Below are 19397 nucleotides of genomic sequence, written 5' to 3' on the forward strand. Positions count from 1 at the left end.
TAGCACCCTATCTTTTGTGATATAATTGGTGATGGCGTTTGTTATGTCATGACATCTGTTGCTTTTCTCATTTATTACACAATAATTCTGCTGTTTGCTGAGTGTGTTTTTGTGCCTTTACCCTGGGTTATTAAGACCTGTCGTGGACAGCTGACTTGTGAAGCTTTTCATATCCTTCATATTCTGTGCAGTGGTTAGTTCACAAATGGTGTTGAGTGGTCTTTAAGAGCAACCAATTTCCAACACAGCTTTCCATCATTTGAGCAACAGCAGAATTTTCAAAGCCAAACCACCTCCACATGAATGAGGATGAGCTACGTCTTGCAATTAAATCTAACGACATAGATTGTGAGGCAGTTTTTATCCCCCAGCACTGTTTGCTCAATAATTTTTAGCCAGCTACGCTACCTTAACTTGTGGTGCACTGTTTGTGCATGGCTATGCGCTCACTTTGTGCATGCACAGTAATCTTTGTTGAGACAGTGAATGCGTGTTTTTTACTGTTTTTTTGCAAAGTGAGTGACGTACTCAATAATTTCAGCTGGCACATCGTTAAAACAATTGAGATATTATCATAGACAATACATATCACAGGCTCTTAGTTTAAACACATAATGAGAGGTCTGAAACTCAAAAGTACACCTTATGAGAACAATTTAGGTGTCATAGTGGACTCTACACTATCAACTTCCAGACAGTGTTCAGAAGCCACTAAGAAGGCTAACAGAATGTTAAGTTATATAGCACAGGTCCAAGAAGGTTATGCTCAAGTCTTATAATGGATTGGTGAGACCTCATCTGGGGTGCTGTGAACAGTTTTGGTCTCCAGGCTAAAAAAATAACATAGCAGTTCTAGAAAAGGTCTAGAGAAGAACGACTAGGCTGATTCCAGGGAAGATTAAACAGCTGTAAATGTATGGCATTTTTAAAAGTTAGCTTTTTTTTCAGTTTAATTCTCTCAGTCACGTTCACTATAAATTCACACCCGATCTGATGCTGTTTGTTTTCAAATAATATTGCATTAGCGCGACAATGTTTTCTGATTGATACTGTTCAGGTCATAAAATGATTCCTTCAAAATGTCACATATATTTGTCTCTTTCCTTTTTGCCCGGTGCTGCATTGACATCATGCACCAGAAGGCGTGAGCTTATTCAGTGCGAGCAGGAGCATGCAGGTGGCCGGTTGCTTGTGCTATAACACGCTTGACTTGGCGGAGATCAACGCGCGTGTACTGTGCAAGGCATGTACGGGGTCCACTGAGGAAAGAAGAGTGTTCTTTGCTCACCTTGCAGAGGAACTTAGTCATTGCTTCTTATAAGAAAAGGCGATGGATAAAGCAAAACAGGATGCAACATCAACGAGCTTCTGTTCCAAAGCTGCCACTCCCCCCAGCCTCTTCAGTGTAATACTAACCACAGCACAGAGAAAAGTGTGCGCATTGCAACAGGTACACATGTCGTAAATATAGAAAGGACAGTCCTTGGGTGAGTGGGAACTGTTAACATTTGAATCTGATGATTGCATATAGAGCGGAACTGACCTCTCTGTACTATTCTTTCCTCTGCATGTCCTGGAGTACAAAAGAAACTCCCCCATGCATTCAAAAGTGGACACTGGCAAGATCGGAAAAAAAAAATGCGGTCACTGATTACAAGCGCAAGAAGGCGTGTGAATGAATATGAATAATATGAATAATGTTGCATCAGTGCCACAATGTTTTCTGAAATGTACTATATAGGTCATAAAATGAGATATTCCAAATATCATATACTGTATATCTATGTCTCTGTTTTTTGTCAGTGCAGCTTTGACATCATGGGCCATAAGTTGCATACTAATTCAGCGTGTGCAGGAACACTCAATAAAACTGAATTTTAAAAAAATCAAGTGACGGTGAGATACGAAGAAGGCAGATTTACCAGCGTTTGTGTGTCAGCTTTAATCCCTCCAGATCAGAGAATTTCCAGTTCCATTGTCTCAAAACACCACTCACATCTACAGTTATTCCCTGTTTCAGATAAAAAGTAACCGTGTCAGATCTGGGGCGGGTGGTGGGTGTTGTATCGTGATCGTGACTGAAAGAATAAAAGTAAAAAAAAAATGCTAACTTTTACAAGTACTATACTATACTATTTACATCGGCTGTTATAGACACAAATCAAATGTATGTTTTTATTGTATAATATTAACAATAAGAGCAGCTCACTACTCAAAACAGTAAATTTGCCGGGGAGCTGGTTTCGAACTCACGACCTCCGGATTATAAATCGGCAGTTCTAACCATAGCACCATGGAAGCTGTCGTATTGTACCTGCACCTTTTGTGAAAGTGTTTATTTGATATTTGGCCATCAGCCTTCACACATTATACAGTTCATGTCTACATTTTGTTATTTATTACTAAAACATGAAAAACTTTTCTGTTTTAACAATGTGTTTACAGTGATCCCTCGCTATATCGCGCTTCGCCTTTCGCGGCTTCACTCTATCGCGGATTTTATATGTAAGCATATTTAAATATATATCGTGGATTTTTTGCTGGTTCGCGGATTTCTGAGGACAATGGGTCTTTTAATTTCTGGTATGCTTCCTCAGTTGGTTTGCCCAGTTGATTTCATACAAGGGACGCTATTGGCAGATGGCTGAGAAGCTACCCAGCTTACTTTTCTCTGTGTCTCTTGCGCTGACTTTCTCTGATCCTGACGTAGGGGGTGTGAGCAGGGGGGCTGTTCGCACACCTAGACGATACGGACGCTCGTCTAAAAATGCTGAAAGATTATCTTCATGTTGCTACCTTCTGTGTGCAGCTGCTTAGTGAAGCGACATGCTGCACGGTGCTTCACATACTTAAAAGCTCAAGGGGCACATATTGATTTTTCACTCTTTGTTTTTATCTGTCTCTCTCTCTCTCTCTCCCTGCTCCTGACGGAGGGGGTATGAGCTGCCGCCTTCAACAGCTTTGTGCCGCGGTGCTTCGCATACTTAAGCCAAACAGCCCTATTGATTTGTTTGCTTTACTCTCTGTTTCTGACAGCCTGTGCTCCTGACACGCACTCCTTTGAAGAGGAAGATATGTTTGCATTCTTTTAATTGTGAGACAGAACTGTCATCTCTGTCTTGTCATGGAGCACAGTTTAAACTTTTGAAAAAGAGACAAATGTTTGTTTGCAGTGTTTGAATAACGTTCCTGTCTCTCTACAACCTCCTGTGTTTCTGCGCAAATCTGTGACCCAAGCATGACAATATAAAAATAACCATATAAACATATGGTTTCTACTTCGCGGATTTTCTTATTTCGCGGGTGGCTCTGGAACGCAACCCCCGCGATGGAGGAGGGATTACTGTACATAGATTGTTGTAGACACAAAACACACATCAAATTATTTCCCCTTACAATTCTGGGTAGCTCACTCCCAGATAATCAATCTAGGCAGGAACTGGGAGAACTTCTTGCCCAATCTGAGGCAGTGGGGTGATGGTATAGCAGGCTGCTTGCTGCTTGGGCTTATTGACACATTTACAAGACAAAAGACGCTGACGGAGAGGTGCGAAGGGATTAAAGGTGGGCCGGATTTATGAGTTTTTCGTAATTCTAGTGTTAAACAAAAGAAGATTAAGAGAAGACATGCTTGAAGTGCTTAAAATTATGAAGGGAATTAGTACAGTGGGATGATACTGTTTTTTTTTTTATTAAATCAGTTCATCAAGAACACAGGGACACAGTTGGAAACTTGTTAAGGGTGAATTTAATACAAATATTAGGAAGTTTTTCTTTACACAGAGAGCCATACACACTTTGAATAAGCTACTAAGTACTGTGGTAGACAACAGAACTTTAGGGACTTTTAAAACTAGACTTGATTGTTTTTAGAAGAATTAAGTAAAGAGGATTGACGAGCTTTGTTTGCCTGAATGTCCTGTTCTCATCTTGATTGTGCCAATGTTCTAATTACCTGAAGATGCTTTGGTATTCATTCTCTGCTTTTGTAAATTATAGTGCAGATGTAAATGATGCTATCAGTAAGCTTTCTGGCTTAATATACAATTTTATTGATTGTGGCAAATGGTTTGCATCCTGTGAATCTGGTTTGACGTGCTTCACAAATTTTTTACAGCAATACAAACACACTCACTTTGATTTGCTTTTAAAAGTAACTTTTTCAAAGTTAGCAAAGGACTGCTACATAGAATTGCAAAATAATAAATTAGTAGTGCACACAAAATACTGCACATACATAGTTATATAAACATAAATCAATTAATACATAAAAAATGCTATTGCCATGCTTTTTTAGGCACCCAAGGTAATATAAAACTAGTATTAAGCAAAGTAAAACCAGCTGGCAATTGAAGAAAGAAAGGCAAACATTCCAGTTGATACTGATCAGGGAGAAAACTACAGTTCTAAGGGCCAAAGGTCCTCTGAAAAAGACCAATTCAAGGACACAATAAAAACAGCCGTTGATACAAACATACTCTCGGAACTGCAGTTATTAAATAGCTTTAATACTATACTGACAGATTTAGACATTACTTTATCACTCTAAAGAAGATGCAAGACTGTTACACAGTGTAGAAGATGTGTTCAGTTCATTCTCTGATAATGATTGCGGGTTAGCTCCAGGAATGTGGGATATGATCAAGGTTTACATTTAATTGAATGTGGCGGACTGGAATAATCACAGCCTGCATTGAGTGCTAATGGGCCCACACAGCACAAACTTGAACAATGCTGTTATTGCACATTCTGTTTTATGCCACTTAAAGACATTACTACTGTATGGAAGAATAAATGAAAAGGAAAAAATGGACCTAGCTAAAAAAGGAGCTTAGATTTATGTTAAGGTTGTGTAAGTATACAGCTGAAAGAATAGATCTTTCCACCTTATGTAAAACATGTGGAAGAAAGCACTCCACTAGAAACAAAGTAATCATCCATCCATTTTCCAACCCACTGAATCCGAACACAGGGTCACGGGGGTCTGCTGGAGCCAATCCCAGTCAACACAGGGCACAAGGCAGGAACCAATCCCAGGCAGGGTGCCAACCCACTGCAGGACACACACAAACACACCCACACACACTAGGGCCAATTTAGAATTGCCAATCCACCTAACCTGCATGTCTTTGGACTGTGGGAGGAAACCGGAGCACCCGGAGGAAACCCAAACAGACACGGGGAGAACATGCAAACTCCACGCAGGGAGGACCCGGGAAGCGAACCCAGGTCCCCAGGTCTCCCAACTGTGAGGCAGTAGCGCTACCCACTGCGCCACCGTGCCGCCCACAAAGTAATCATTTAAAATTAATTGCTCCTAACTCTCAGAGTGATGCAAAACCTGAGATTAATGTGAATGGATTACTAACCACAAAGTAATTAACAGTTGATGATTACAAATAAAACACACCCAATAAAAACAACATAGTACACCATTACCAGCTTCCCTATCAATTATTGCTGAAAAGAAACCAGAAGTCCTACTTTTTAAGAAGTCAACAGCAACAGTCACCTGGAACACATTGCAATAGGGTTTCCAGCGGCCATCCAGAGCATGTGCTATGGTGTTACATGATTTTCAATCTACTTCAGCTTGAGCACCATTCAGGTCACAGAAGGAGGGTTAGCAGACTTGTTTTGTGCATTTTTCTCTTCAAAGGGAAAGTTTTGGCACATCTTGTGACAGACACAGCAGGCCAGCTCTGCTGTAATGGTATTTAGTGTCCCAGAACTACTTAGCAGAACCTTTACTTGTATTTCACAGTAGAGCTATAGATACAAAGTCTCTAAGGTTAAAAGATTTTCAGAAAAGGCAGCTTGTCTCATTTTAGCTCTAAAAGATCTCTTCTGTTTTTTCACTTCTGGGAGTATTTATTGCTTTGACCTAAAATCTAAAAGGTTCACCAAACAGCCTGGGATAATGTCATAAGATTGTGTGAAGCTAACTTTACCCTCACTACTGTATTTTAAAAATGTTCTTGTATTGTGATAATGGCCTTGCCTAATCTCAGCTGTGTCTGAAGCACAAGCACCATGTTTGAAAAAGGTGTGAAAGGTACAATTATTTATAGTTCAATCAGAAGAGTTGTCCAAGGTAGAATATAGTTTACATGGATAACACAAATTATCCTTCCTCATTGGACTTTACAGATGCTGACAAAATAACAGAAATCCCTAACAATATAATAATATTAAGGACCTAATAAGGTCTTTGCTTTCAGAATAGCTCAAGTCCTATTAGAAGTCCTTAACTGTGTGTAGTGGGATACTACACCCGTTCTTCGAGGAATAAAGAAGGTGGTTATATGAATTACATTCTGATTAAGTGTAGACCTGGTTATTTGAAGAGTCCATGAAAGGCATCCTGCTATTCACATAGTGAAGTTAGAATTATTTTATCAGCGTGTAGGAGAGCATTGTCATAATGAAATAGAGGAATATCACACGGCAACAGTGTTTGCAACATAAGACACACCTCGTGGTTCTGTGAAATAGCCTCTTATTCGCTATTTATTAAATGACTATGTAGGATAGTCATCGGGCTTAATGAATACCATGAGATGGCTTCCCATGCCATTATGAATTACCAACCATGTTGAACAGCTGCCAAGAGACCTTGTTTGTTGAAGGTATCCTTTGGCTTTACCCAAATGTACTGCAAATCCATTTGGATGTATGGATTTGAGTGAAAAATGATTCATCAGACCATATTACTTTTTCCATTGCTCGTGGGTCCAGTGTGCACCTTAGACTACCTTAGTATATGTATCTCTGTGCACTGGCCTTAGACACAGGCAATTCATGAATGGCAGCCCTGCCATAAATTCCAAACTTGTGATGCACAGTGCTACAGTTTTTGTTTTAGACTGGGTCACAAAGGTACTGATTCAATTTTGAGGTCTTTGTTAACTTTGTACTTTTATGCCATTTAGCAACTATCCTGTGACGAGACTGTACATCTCCAATGATAAATTTCAATACATGAACACTGTTTTCTCATGATTGGCATATGTAGTCATTTTTGAAGGACATAAACTAATATTACGTTGTATGCTTCATTTTCTCATGTTGGCTTTATAGCTGACAAATACTGCTAATTGGCAATCAACCTAATACAACACTTTTACAGCTACAGTTGTAGTTCTGATTTAGTTACAGCAAAGTTAAAACTCCTTTTTACTCTGTTTTTCTTTCCATTATTTTGCCCACACTGATCTGTGGATAATCAAATCAAGGGTTGTATATATATTTTTCACTGTGCTTTGAGTAATGTCCTTAGAGATTTATGTAATGTGCCAGACAAATACAAAATTCTGTACAAGACGGGAACAATCAGAATTGACAACCAAAGAGCCACCTTATGGAGAGGGACAGCTTGTGTTTCCAAGTGTTTGTACTCTTCCTGGGTGTATTCTTTTATTGTATTATTCTTTTACACATAACAGTGTATCAACAGTGAATGTTGATTAAAATACTCCATAGTAGGAATTGGTAGATAGCAGAGCATACTAAGCTTTAGAATGTTAAAAACATTGTTAATTATGAAAGCTTTTTCTTTTCCAAGAGTACAAAATGCAATATGCAGGAGAGGAAAATGTTGGCCTTTTGCACATTTAGAAGTATCCACTGAGTCAACATAATAAAATCCGATAGTGTCTAACAAATTTAGAAGAAGTAAGCTGCTATCACAAGTTGGGAATTACATCTTTTTAAGTTAGAAGCATAATTCTGAACAAACTTTGTTTGGCTTGGAAGCTATTCTTTGCTTTTCACTGGTGCAGCACAGAAGTTCCCCCCAGAGACTAACTTACTTGAACCACAGTTTGATTTCTCATTGGATTTCTCATTGGATGCCTTCAGTATGCACATTGCAAGTTCTACTATGTTTTCTTTCTGCCTAAGAGTCTACAATATCCTGATCTGTATAATGTATATGCAGGGGCATCTGCACACTCTTTAAAATGGTAAACCAGGGCTATTTGTTTAGTTCTGAGTAGGTTCCAGGTTATGAAAATGATACCAGTCATTAGGGCTACATTTTTTTTCTTTTCTCAAGAAGCTAAAATAATCATAATTTATACTTTCTGCATTTTTTGTTACTGTTGCAAAGGAGTTGAAATCACTAGAAACTACAGAATTAGATTTGGATTCTAAAATTATTTTTTACTTTTATCACTTTCTTACATTCATTTCATAAACACATCGGTAAACTGAACACATTAGAGTGCAAATTGCTATATAAATACACGTAAATACATAGTACAGCATAAGTAGACATGTAAATATGGCACTCTGTCAAGACACAAGTCTTTTCCTTTTTCAAATGGCACTGTATATCCTCACATTCACATTTTACCTAATAGAACATATCCTACTTAACAGAACACACCTTGTTTATATCTGCTGTAATTGTCAACTGATGAGAAAAAGGACATTTTGTGAATCTAACAAAAGCAGTTAAAGCAGATTAATACATTGTAAGCTCAATGCACAGGAAGCGCTTCAAGTACTGACCAGTGATGGATGATTGATTTCTTGTGTTCATGGTATTAATATGGAAGAATTCCAGCTTGCATGTATATAGTATATCGAGCTGAACATTGTTAAAATAAATACTCCATGCCTCCTTGAATGAAGTAAATTCTCTCTCTAAAATTTCTGACAGTAATCATTAGAGGTTGGCTGCATGTTGGCGTTGAAGTTAGAATTTGTTGCCTTAAAATACCACTGAAAGTTAAGATTCCTTCATCACCAAGAAGCTCTAGTTTCGCAATAAACATACAGCTTCACTCTAATTGGAACAAATAAGTATCTTTCTGTTCTCAGCTTGAAGACTTTGCCTCTTTATGGTTGACTAGTGAAAACTGACTGTTAGCACAGATAGGGTGGGACAAGTAACAGTAACTGACACATTTTATATGCCTGATAAGTTTGAATTTTATTTTTGTAGGCACTTATTTATCATTTTAATTAGTTGGCAAGAATCCTTCAAGGGGCCTGTAAAAATCTGCTTAAGAATCAAATTTGGCCTGGGACAGATAATTAAACAGCCCCATTGCAGATTCTACCCATGTACAAGACAGATATGTTGACTGTTTCCTTAAACAATTAGGATATGCAAGGATCTGGGGCAGCATGTACAACAGGACTTTCACAACTCATAAAAGAGAAGATGGGCAAAGAAGCATACAAATGACACTTAGATACCCAAAACATCTAGAAAAGGCCATTATAATCATGTCTAGAAATTGGATGAATGGGCTTTTACTAATTTTCTTGCCTAGTTTTACCAGTGGAAAAAAGTATACACATTTTAGAACATTCAAAAAATTGTGACCAGGAGCTCAACAAGTTTACCCATCCTATTCACTTAGAATGTCCAAAATAACATCAAGTCAAAATTTGAAGGCCCCTAACGTCTTCAAACTACTTGGTAATTTATTCCATGTGTCTATAATGTTTTGCATAAAGAAAAAATTTTCAACATTTGCTGAAAATCTGCCATTAACAACATTCCAACCTTGGCCTAGTGTCCTTGTTTGAAATTTTATTTTGTAGTAATAACTGGGATCCACTGTACTAATTCCTTTCATGAGTTAAAAGATTTTGATCATGTCACCTCATAATCTCTGTGTTCTTAAACTGAAAAGGTTAAGCTCCTCCAATCTCTCCTCATAGTTCATACCCCTTAGTCCTGGAATCAGCCTAGTTGCTCTCCTCCATGTGAGGCCCCAGTAGTGTATTCAGTAACTTTAGCATAACCTCCTGTGACTTGTACTTTACACTCTATGATATATTCTATTAACTATCATGATGGCTTCTGTACACCATTGGGATTTAGCAGAGAGTCTTGTACGACTCCTAGGTCCTTCTTATAAGGTACTTCAGATCTCCCATTCAGATTTAACACCTCTACTTCCTACATGTAATGTCTCATATTTACTTTTATTAAATGTCATCTGCCATAAATTTGCCCAAGTCTGTATGCTGTCCCAGTCTCTCTGCAACAATTTAGTTGATTCCACATTAACTGCACTTAAGCCTAGTTTGGGATCATCTGCAAACTTAACCAGTTTATTTATTATATTCCTGTCCAGATCATTTATGTATATTAAATAGAGCATCAGCTCCAGAAATGATCAATGAGTGTCATCACATTTAATTTCACCTTATTCTAAAAATGTTACTCTCACCTTGCCTGTGTTCATGAACCAAGTACCAGTTCCATGGCCCAAATTACTGTTATAACTAATTCATGGTGAATTCTGGTATTCAAAGTAGAAATGTCAACAACAAAAATAATGCTTAAAAACCTATGTATACCATGACTCTTTGCTGTGTTTGAGCCAATTTTGTACCCACCTATTGTACAGATTCTCTGAATTCCCACGTCTTTTAGTTTTATGTGGTACCTTATCAAACGTCTTCTGAAAATCAAGATAAATACAGTAATACTATAATCACCTTTCTTAACATAGTCTTTTGTTGCTTCCTCATAGAATTCCAACATATTACTGAACCCATGATGAGTATTTGCTAACAAAATCACATCAATTAATAAAAAATAAGTAACCTATTAAGATTCCTTCTCTTCATCTGGTGTTCAAACCAAAATTTTAAAATAAAAGTGACAAGTACAGTGGTCTACATTTAATGAGCAGTGACACTTAGTTCATCTATCTAAAAGTGAAATTTAATATTGCTGAAGGCATCATAACTGTTAGTATATGACACAACTACTCCATGTCATATATCACTGCTTCTGTGTTAAAGGCTTTATGAACACAGCCAAGAAGAATATTACCCTGTGTTTTTCAAATAAAACGTTTACCATTTAAATAAATACAAAAATAAAAATCCATTGTCTTGGGATGGAACCCAACATAGCATGCCCATGTTTAGCTCTCATTATATTTGTTTTATTACAACGGGAAAAAAAAAAAATGATGTGACCACCACATGGCTGTTTCCATATTTACAACAAGATTACGCTATACTGCGCAAATTTATCAAAATAAATGCAAAATGAAATATTACTACTGTACTTGAAAATTCTAAAACTTCAAAGATGAGCTTTGGATTACATTTAAAATTCAGAGAAGTCTTTTTTTTTCAAAGCCTTAAATGCAATGCCAAATTTAATGAACTTCTGAGCAGTGGTTTGGCTGTTCTTTGTATTGGCCTTAGAACCATCCATTGTCCAACCCGCTATATCCTAACTACAGGGTCACGGGAGTCTGCTGGAGCCAATCCCAGCCAACACAGGGCACAAGGCAGGAAACAAACCCCGGGCAGGGCGCCAGCCCACCGCAGGGCGCGCACACACACAAACACCAAGCACACACTAGGAACAATTTAGAATTGCCAATGCACCTAACCTGCATATCTTTGGACTGTGGGAGGAAACCGGAGTACCCAGAGGAAACCCACGCAGACATGGGGAGAACATGCAAACTCCATGCAGGGAGGGCCCGGGAAGCGAACCTGGGTCTCCTAACTGCGAGGCAGCAGTGCTACCCACTGCACCAAGGATATTGCGTATTAGTTGAGGTATAGCTGCGATTCTTGAGAGACAATCTACCAGAAACTATTGCAGGGATCTGGGTTCGAATCCCGCTCATGGCACATTGCTGAATGAAAGAATACACCTTTATAATATATATATATGTTTTAAACTTTCTCTTCGACGAATGGTGCTTTGAATTCTACTTTGCAGATTTAGTTGTTTATTTTTATTTTTTGATTAAACAAAAACTGTTTAATGAATGATTGATTTGTTAAGGAACACATGGACAACAACCATAGTTAAAATCACAATTAAACAAACTGCCAGTAAATTCTACTGAATCATAATTATAGCAAATAATAACGCATTTCACTTACTTATATAGCACCTTTACCATGGTCTCAGACGGCCACACAGATAATCAAGAGGGGTACAATAAAAATGAAAGCACAATAAGAATGAATAAATAATAGTTCACAACCTTGTGTTTGTATGTATTTATAAAATTTGGGAAGTAATATATTCTAGTTGATACTGACATTTAATTAATTTGAAGTAGGTAAAAATAAATATTTGGAAATATTGCGAAGGGAAATGTTTATATACTTATAGTAAACAGCACACACACCATTTAGTTAATTATATATATCTTCTTCTTCTTCATTCGGCTGTTCCCGTCAGGGTATGCCACAGCAGATCATCTTTCATATACAGTATATCCTGGCCAAATCAGGCATCAGAATAGCACAGAAACCCACAAACAATCTGTGCACTGTCTTTTTCAACACAAAAAACAAGAAATAGACAGCAGAAACACGAAACGCAGTTTATAGCATTCCATGCAGTTCTTGCCCAGCGGTATACATAGGACAAACATCAAAAAGAATTGCAACTCCCATACAGGAACATCGCAACGCTGTTAGAAGGAAGGACTCACGATCACAGCTCTATACACATACAAAATCAACAGGACATACGTTTAAGTGGGACAATGTACAAGTAGAATTTAAGGCCAGTACTAAAAGTGCCAGAGAGCTGACTGAATCTTGGCTATCAGACAAAAACGCCATCAACAGACATTTGGACATAAACCCAGCATATACAAACTTAAGTAGAACATGTTCATAATAAATAATACGTTACGACCTGTACTCCCCAACTAATTTTGCTATATATTATTGCCTTTGATTCTTGTAAGTCTAAGCATTATCCTTTGATAAAGGCTCTTGGTAGGGGCTGAAAGCTCAGGAATAAAAAGTACTTTATGATACGTGATTCATTTTTTCTCCCTTTGGGGATCTCCAGCTGCTAATATGCAAACCGTATCACAGACCTTCGCTTCCATATATATATATATATATATATATATATATATATATATATGCTGTTCTACAGCATGATTAGAATCGTCTGAGTATTAAAGGTGTAGGTCTATTTTATAAGCATATTTTATAACATCAATGTTAATATAGAGTATAACTATAATTATTATTATTCTGTATTAGCATTGATATGAACAATTTGTGAAATTAGTGTTAAGTATAAAAAATGAAACTATATAATTCAATGTTCATTATATTTATACATTATTATATCTGTCTTTACACGTTTTGCACACATATTTCATCCATCCATCCATTTTCCAACCCGCTGAATCCAAACACAGGGTCACGGGGGTCTGCTGGAGCCAATCCCAGCCAACACAGGGCACAAGGCAGGAATCAATCCCGGGCAGGGTGCCAACTCACCGCAGGACACACACAAACACACCCACATACCAAGCACATACTAGGACCTGGGAAGCGAACCCAGGTCTCCTAACTGTGAGGCAGCAGCACTACCACTGCGCCACCGTGCCGCCCAGACAGACACACGTCTTTCAAAAATTTTTCAAAACATTTTCCTAAGAAAAGCAAAATGCATTGTTCCATTAATATTTTTTAATGGAAACAACACTTCCACCATTATTATAATATACGTATAAAGCTGCATTTGTGTTGTGTGTTTGTCCAATATGGAACTCCAAAATGTTGAACTTATTTCCTCCAAATTTTCCACAGATTCCTCATTTGTAGAGGAGAAGACCATAAGTTATGTTTTGTTCCACACTTTTTCACCCTGTGGAACTTTATGTAGCGACAACACCTGCACTTTATTAGGGAAGTGCCCCATTAACCTTAAAAACAAACTTACAATTTTTGGTTCCTGAAAGAACCATCCACATGAAGATTTCAGAAAAACAAATCCACAAATAAATATGAATAGATAATAACATATTCGTGAAATACTGTAGTAATGGGTTCATGATTTTAAAAAGAATCTTTCTGCATATAATAACTCAGGCTACATTCAGGTTTTATTAATAATAATAATAATAATAATACATTTTATTTAATAGGCGCCTTTCTATCACTCAAGGTCACCTTACAATAAAGTTAAACAATAATTAATAAAATAAAAACAAGAAAATGATAAATCACAAAGCTATACTTAGTAAATATGGCAGGCAGTAAGAGTGTAGAATTCACAATTGATATGCCAGCTTGAAAAGATAAGTTTTGAGAGTAGTTTTCAACTGTGTTATTGAATCAAGCTGCCGAATATGAGAGGGAAGAGAATTCCAGAGTTGAGAAGCACTATGAGAGAATGCTCGAGCTCCCATAGAACTGAGTTTGATGTGTGGTACAGAAAGTAGGGCTGCAGATGAAGATCTGAGTAAACGAGAGGGAGTGTAAATCTGGAGGAGATCAGTGAGGTAGGGAGAAGCAAGGTTGTGGAGAGCTTTAAATGTTAAGAGCAGTATTTTATATTGTATTCTGTAGTTAACAGGGTGCCGGTGAAGTTGAGAAAGAATAGGTGTAATATGTTCAGTGGATTTAGAACAGGCTATTATCCTGGCAGCAGAATTTTGAATAAGCTGTAAGCGATGAATAAGTTTTTGTGGAATGCCAGATAAAATAGCGTTACAGTAATCTATATGTGAGGTGACTAGGGCATTGACCAATACTTCAGTATTATGTTGGGTGAGAACAGAGCGAAGTCTAGAAATGTTTCGGAGATGGAAGAAGGCAGTTCGAGAAATGGTACTTACAGTATATGGGAAGAAAAAGAAAGAGTACTGTCAACAATAATGCCCAGGCTCTTAACTTGGGAAGAAATGTTTGTGTTAATATTGTTGATTAAAATAGAAGAATGGTTAACCTTAGCAAGTGTAGATTTAGAGCCAATGAGGAGCACCTCAGTTTTATTGCTGTTTAGTTGGAGAAAATTGTGAGTCATCCATGCCTTTATGTCTTGGAGACATGCCATAAGGGCATCTGGAGGGAAAACAGAAGTGGATTTAGTGGATAGATATAGCTGTGTGTCATCAGCATAGCAATAAAACCTATAACCATGGTGCCGGAAGATATTACCTATTGGGAAGATATAAATAAGAAAAAGAAGCGGCCCCAAAACAGAACCCTGCGGAACTCCCTGAGTAACGACTGCGTTCTCAAATTTAAAGCCCTTAATTTGAACAAATTGCTTCCTATCAGTGAGGTAGAAAGAAAACCACTGAAGGACAAGGCAACAGACTCCAAAACTAGCTAGACGTTTCAAAAGTATCTGGTGAGATATGGTGTCAAATGCAGAGCTGAGGTCAAGAAGCACAAGAATTGATAAAAGTCCCATGTCAGCTGCCCGGAGAAGATCATTTGTGATTTTGACCAGGGCAGTTTCTGTTCTGTGTTTAGGGCGAAACCCAGATTGAAACTGTTCAAAAAGGTTATTTTTTGAAAGGTGGGACAGGAGTTGGGAGGCAACTATCTTTTCAAGAATTTTGGACATAAACGGAACATTTGAAATAGGCCGATAATTGTTAAGGATATTTGGGTCTAAACCATTTTTTTCAGAATTGGAGTAATTGAGGCTGTTTTTAGTGAGAGGGGGATCGTGCCTGTAGTAAGAGAAGAGTTAACTATAGTAGCTATCATGGGGGAAATATGTGACAGACAAGACTTAACAAAGCTTGTAAGTATTGGATCTAATTGACATGTGGAAGAATTAGATTTTGTTACAAGCTCCGAGATATTATTTTCAACTGGTAAACTGAAATCTGAGAATAGGGTGGTTGGTAAGGGAACATGGGTGATAGTGAAGAGTATGTAATTTTCTGCAGAAATAGAGGAGGTTTTCTTGAATCTGTTAGTACTCTGTTAGGTAGCCTACTACACAAAAAAGATTTATGTGCTGTTCACATATTAGAAACATTTCAAAGCCAAAAGAACCAATTTCCTGTGCAAAGAACCCTTCCTGGTATTAAACAGTTCTTTGTCCAGCAATGGTTCAAAGAGGAGCCACACGACCTAGTAAAGTTCCATTACAGAATCATTTTTTTATTTAAGAGTGTAGAAGGCATTTTTGGGACTTGACAAAGGTGTGCATAGTTGTTTCCCATGGTCAGATCCAGGAGAATTTATTTTAGTGACTGCCCCTGCATCTTATTTCACCCTGGGCAGTATGAAATATGGAGAAAATAATAAGAAAATTCTCATTTTAGCAGCAAAAAAATAATAGAACTTTTAACAAATAAATGCTTGTTTAAAGGATTGCACAAATGGAGTGAGTGGTGACAACATCAGATGAAAACACACATATTGGGTTCTGTTGTAATTAAGTGCTAATTATAATGCAACTACAATGCCAAAGTCCATACTACAGTATATTTGATTTCTACCTTTAATATTTTCATTTAGTCTTTGCTATTTCTTTTTGGATTTACCTGATTTTTCTCTCTATATATATACATATATAGAAATATCTATATATATATATCTATATATATCTATATCTATATCTATTTATATATACACGTCTTTTTTTTAAGTCTGAATCATAATCTGATTATTAGGTGGTTACCTGCCAGGCAACACTTGTGGTTGGGCACCCAGTCAGCTAATATCCTGCCATCACCTCTCAGTTGCAAGAAGCAGCTCATAGATATGTGATATAGTATCTTCCAAATAATACAAAGAGTACTCAACTCATGTTTTGCCCTTATTGGGGCTCATCATGTGTATGCATTTTTGAATCCCCTTATGGGGATCTAAACTCGGACATCAGCTATACTGTATACAGAAGGTCTGTGATATGGTTTGCATATTTGTAGCTAGTAATCCACAAAGGAAGAAAATGAATACACGTATCTTAGTCTTTTATTCCTAAGCTTTTGACAACCTACCAGGTATCATCATCAGAGGAAAATGATTAGACATACAGGAATGAAAGGCAATATATAGCAAATGAAGGGGTGCAAGGGGGGTGGATCAATAAGGTGGGGATCGGGTGGGGGGGGGGGGTGTTGGTCACAAAGACATTTTTTTATTATTTAAATGTCCTTCTTTTCAAGCCTGCATTTGCCGAGTTCATGTCCAAATATATGTTAATGGCATTTTCATTTGACAGCCATGATCCAGCCAACTCTCTGGCACTTTCAGTATTAGCCCTGAATTTTAATTGCACTGTGTCCCAGTTAAACATGTGTCCAGTTGAACTTGTACAGATTGTGGGTCCTTCCTTCTGACAGCATTGTAATGTTCTTGTATGAGTGTTGTAAGTGTTTTAGAAGTTTGCCCCACGTATAAAGCTGGACATTAACTGCATGGTATACTGTGTACTGCACTCCATGTCTCTGATGCAGATTTTTTACTTTTGACATTAAAAATAATGCATCCTCTCCAAATCAGGCATCAAAATAGCCCATAAATCTGCAAACACTCCATGGACTGTTCTTTTGAATGTCCAATTAAAATATTCTGATGATACAAATTTGGTAAATTACCATTTATTACTGAAAATATTCTGCAAGTTATGCAAAAAATAAAAGGCTGCCAATAATGGTGACCAGGACTGTACTTTAAGATAAATCAATTACTTATATGATAATGTAGCATGTGTTCAAATATTCATTAGAAAAGAGTACTTTTCTATGACGAAGTCAGAATATTATCCAAAACAATGCACACCCTAAATATAAGTAACTCATAAAATATGGGCCACTATCAACAAAATAAAATGAAATCTTTCTAAGAACAAAAAAGAATTTACAATGAAAATATGCAAGAATAATCTGTTCTCAGGATTTGAGTGCATCTACAGATTTCTATTTTCACATCCAAAATGTAATCGCTACCATTGTTTGCCTTAAAGAGACATATCAGTTTCAAGACAAATAAAACAAAAAAAAAAAATCTTAAATTACACAACAATTTATAATGTATTGATTTTCTGCAATCCTTTAACAAAAGATGCTGTAGATTACAAGGCTCCTATTACAACCTGAAGAAAGAGCTTTCCCAAATACTAAAAGAGTGCATTATTAAAAGCTGGGCAGTACACTGTGGCATCACAATAGCCTATACTGTAAATGTACAGAGACCTTCCATTCACAGTCACTTTCAGAAGCCCTCCTTGTATTGCTCTGCTATACAATTTTCACACCAAATTTCTGTTATAGAAATAAGTATCATCTTTTCCAGTGGTTAAAGCATTTTCATTTTATACAACTGAGTGCTATGCTTATATTAAGTCCTACAATTGTATATGTAATCATAAAGACAAAATATATTTAACAATCCCTTAGCATTTTTATTTTTACAATCAACTTCCCTAAGTTATTACCCTGTACGATCTCCTAACTAATCTCACTAATGTATGTATAAGTATGCTGGTTTTCTGCAACAGAGTGGAATTGCAGGCTATAGTACCTTGTTACACTATAGTTAAGACTAGGGTTGTGGGAGGTTATCTGACTCAAAGGGTGTTTTGTGACTGACATTGTGGGCATTACCTGACCTATGTCATAGGTATTGCAGGCTGCAGTTACACCCATCTTGTTCTCTGTGAGATGACAGCTAACTTCATGAATGGTGCAGCTGCAACTGTACTTTGATAGCAATTCAGAAACTGTATCTGGCACTCACTTGAAAGTATGTGGTGCTCACTTTATAGTTACACAATGTCCCCTTTTTTATTTGTTTATTGTATATATATTGTATATAACTGCTATTATTCTGCAGTGTGTGAACAAAATGTGCATTTTTCAGGCTTAACTCCATACAGAAAAAAGTCAAAGTAAATTTGTTTTGTAGAAAATAAAACTAATAATAATACATTTATTTGATTGTGCTTTAAAGCCATTTAAGGGTACACTACAGGACAAAACCATAAAAACACTTCAGATAAATATCCTATTAAAAATACACAACTAAATTCCATCTTCTTGATAAATATTTAATGAACCAAGTCTTTAAACCAGTGGCCTGCAGCATGGTGGGTAATAGTTTTAATGTGTATAATCTGATATTATAATGTTCATATTCTGTATATCATGTTACTGTATACATTTTTATCCTTTTCTAGTACATACAGTGCTACCAACATTAGTTGTCATTGTAAGAAAAACATGCACGGATGTCCTACTACTTCTTCATAGTAATAATAATTTTAATAATAATAAATTTGTGTATCCAAGGGGATAAAATACATTGCAAATTGTTGTTTTGGAAACATTTTCACATTCTTGTTTCTTATATAAGAACTTTATTATTGTTTTAGTTGTAATAACTAATAGACTAGTAAAATCTGTTGCAACCAGGTATTATCTTTTGTGCATTTTTGAAAATTGGTTTCACAGCAGACATGAAAATTAAAAGGACACTGGTTAATGCTGCTGCAATAGATTCCCAAGAGCAGTGGCTGTCTGTGAAGTCTGCATGCTCCCAGCGTGTCTAAGTGGATTTTCCTTCGACTCCCACAAACACATGCGTGTGTACGAAAAGGGCTATATACTCCCACCTTATGTACACTGTTATTATGAATGCTTCTTTAAAAAAGTTAAATTTCTTTCAAC

General features: G+C 36.9%; 2 protein-coding genes across 16 annotated transcripts in view; both read right to left on the reverse strand.

The window, feature by feature from the left end:
• The window catches only part of epb41l2 (erythrocyte membrane protein band 4.1 like 2), a 309675-nt gene that overhangs the window by 168133 nt on the left and 122145 nt on the right, over positions 1–19397 (reverse strand). The window lies entirely within an intron of this gene.
• Positions 1–19397, reverse strand: part of LOC114647575 (solute carrier family 35 member D3) — a 1087183-nt gene that overhangs the window by 124293 nt on the left and 943493 nt on the right. The gene's annotated exons all lie outside the window — the stretch shown is intronic.

This window comes from Erpetoichthys calabaricus, chromosome 3 (assembly GCF_900747795.2).
Source record: "Erpetoichthys calabaricus chromosome 3, fErpCal1.3, whole genome shotgun sequence".
Lineage (NCBI taxonomy): Eukaryota > Metazoa > Chordata > Cladistia > Polypteriformes > Polypteridae > Erpetoichthys > Erpetoichthys calabaricus.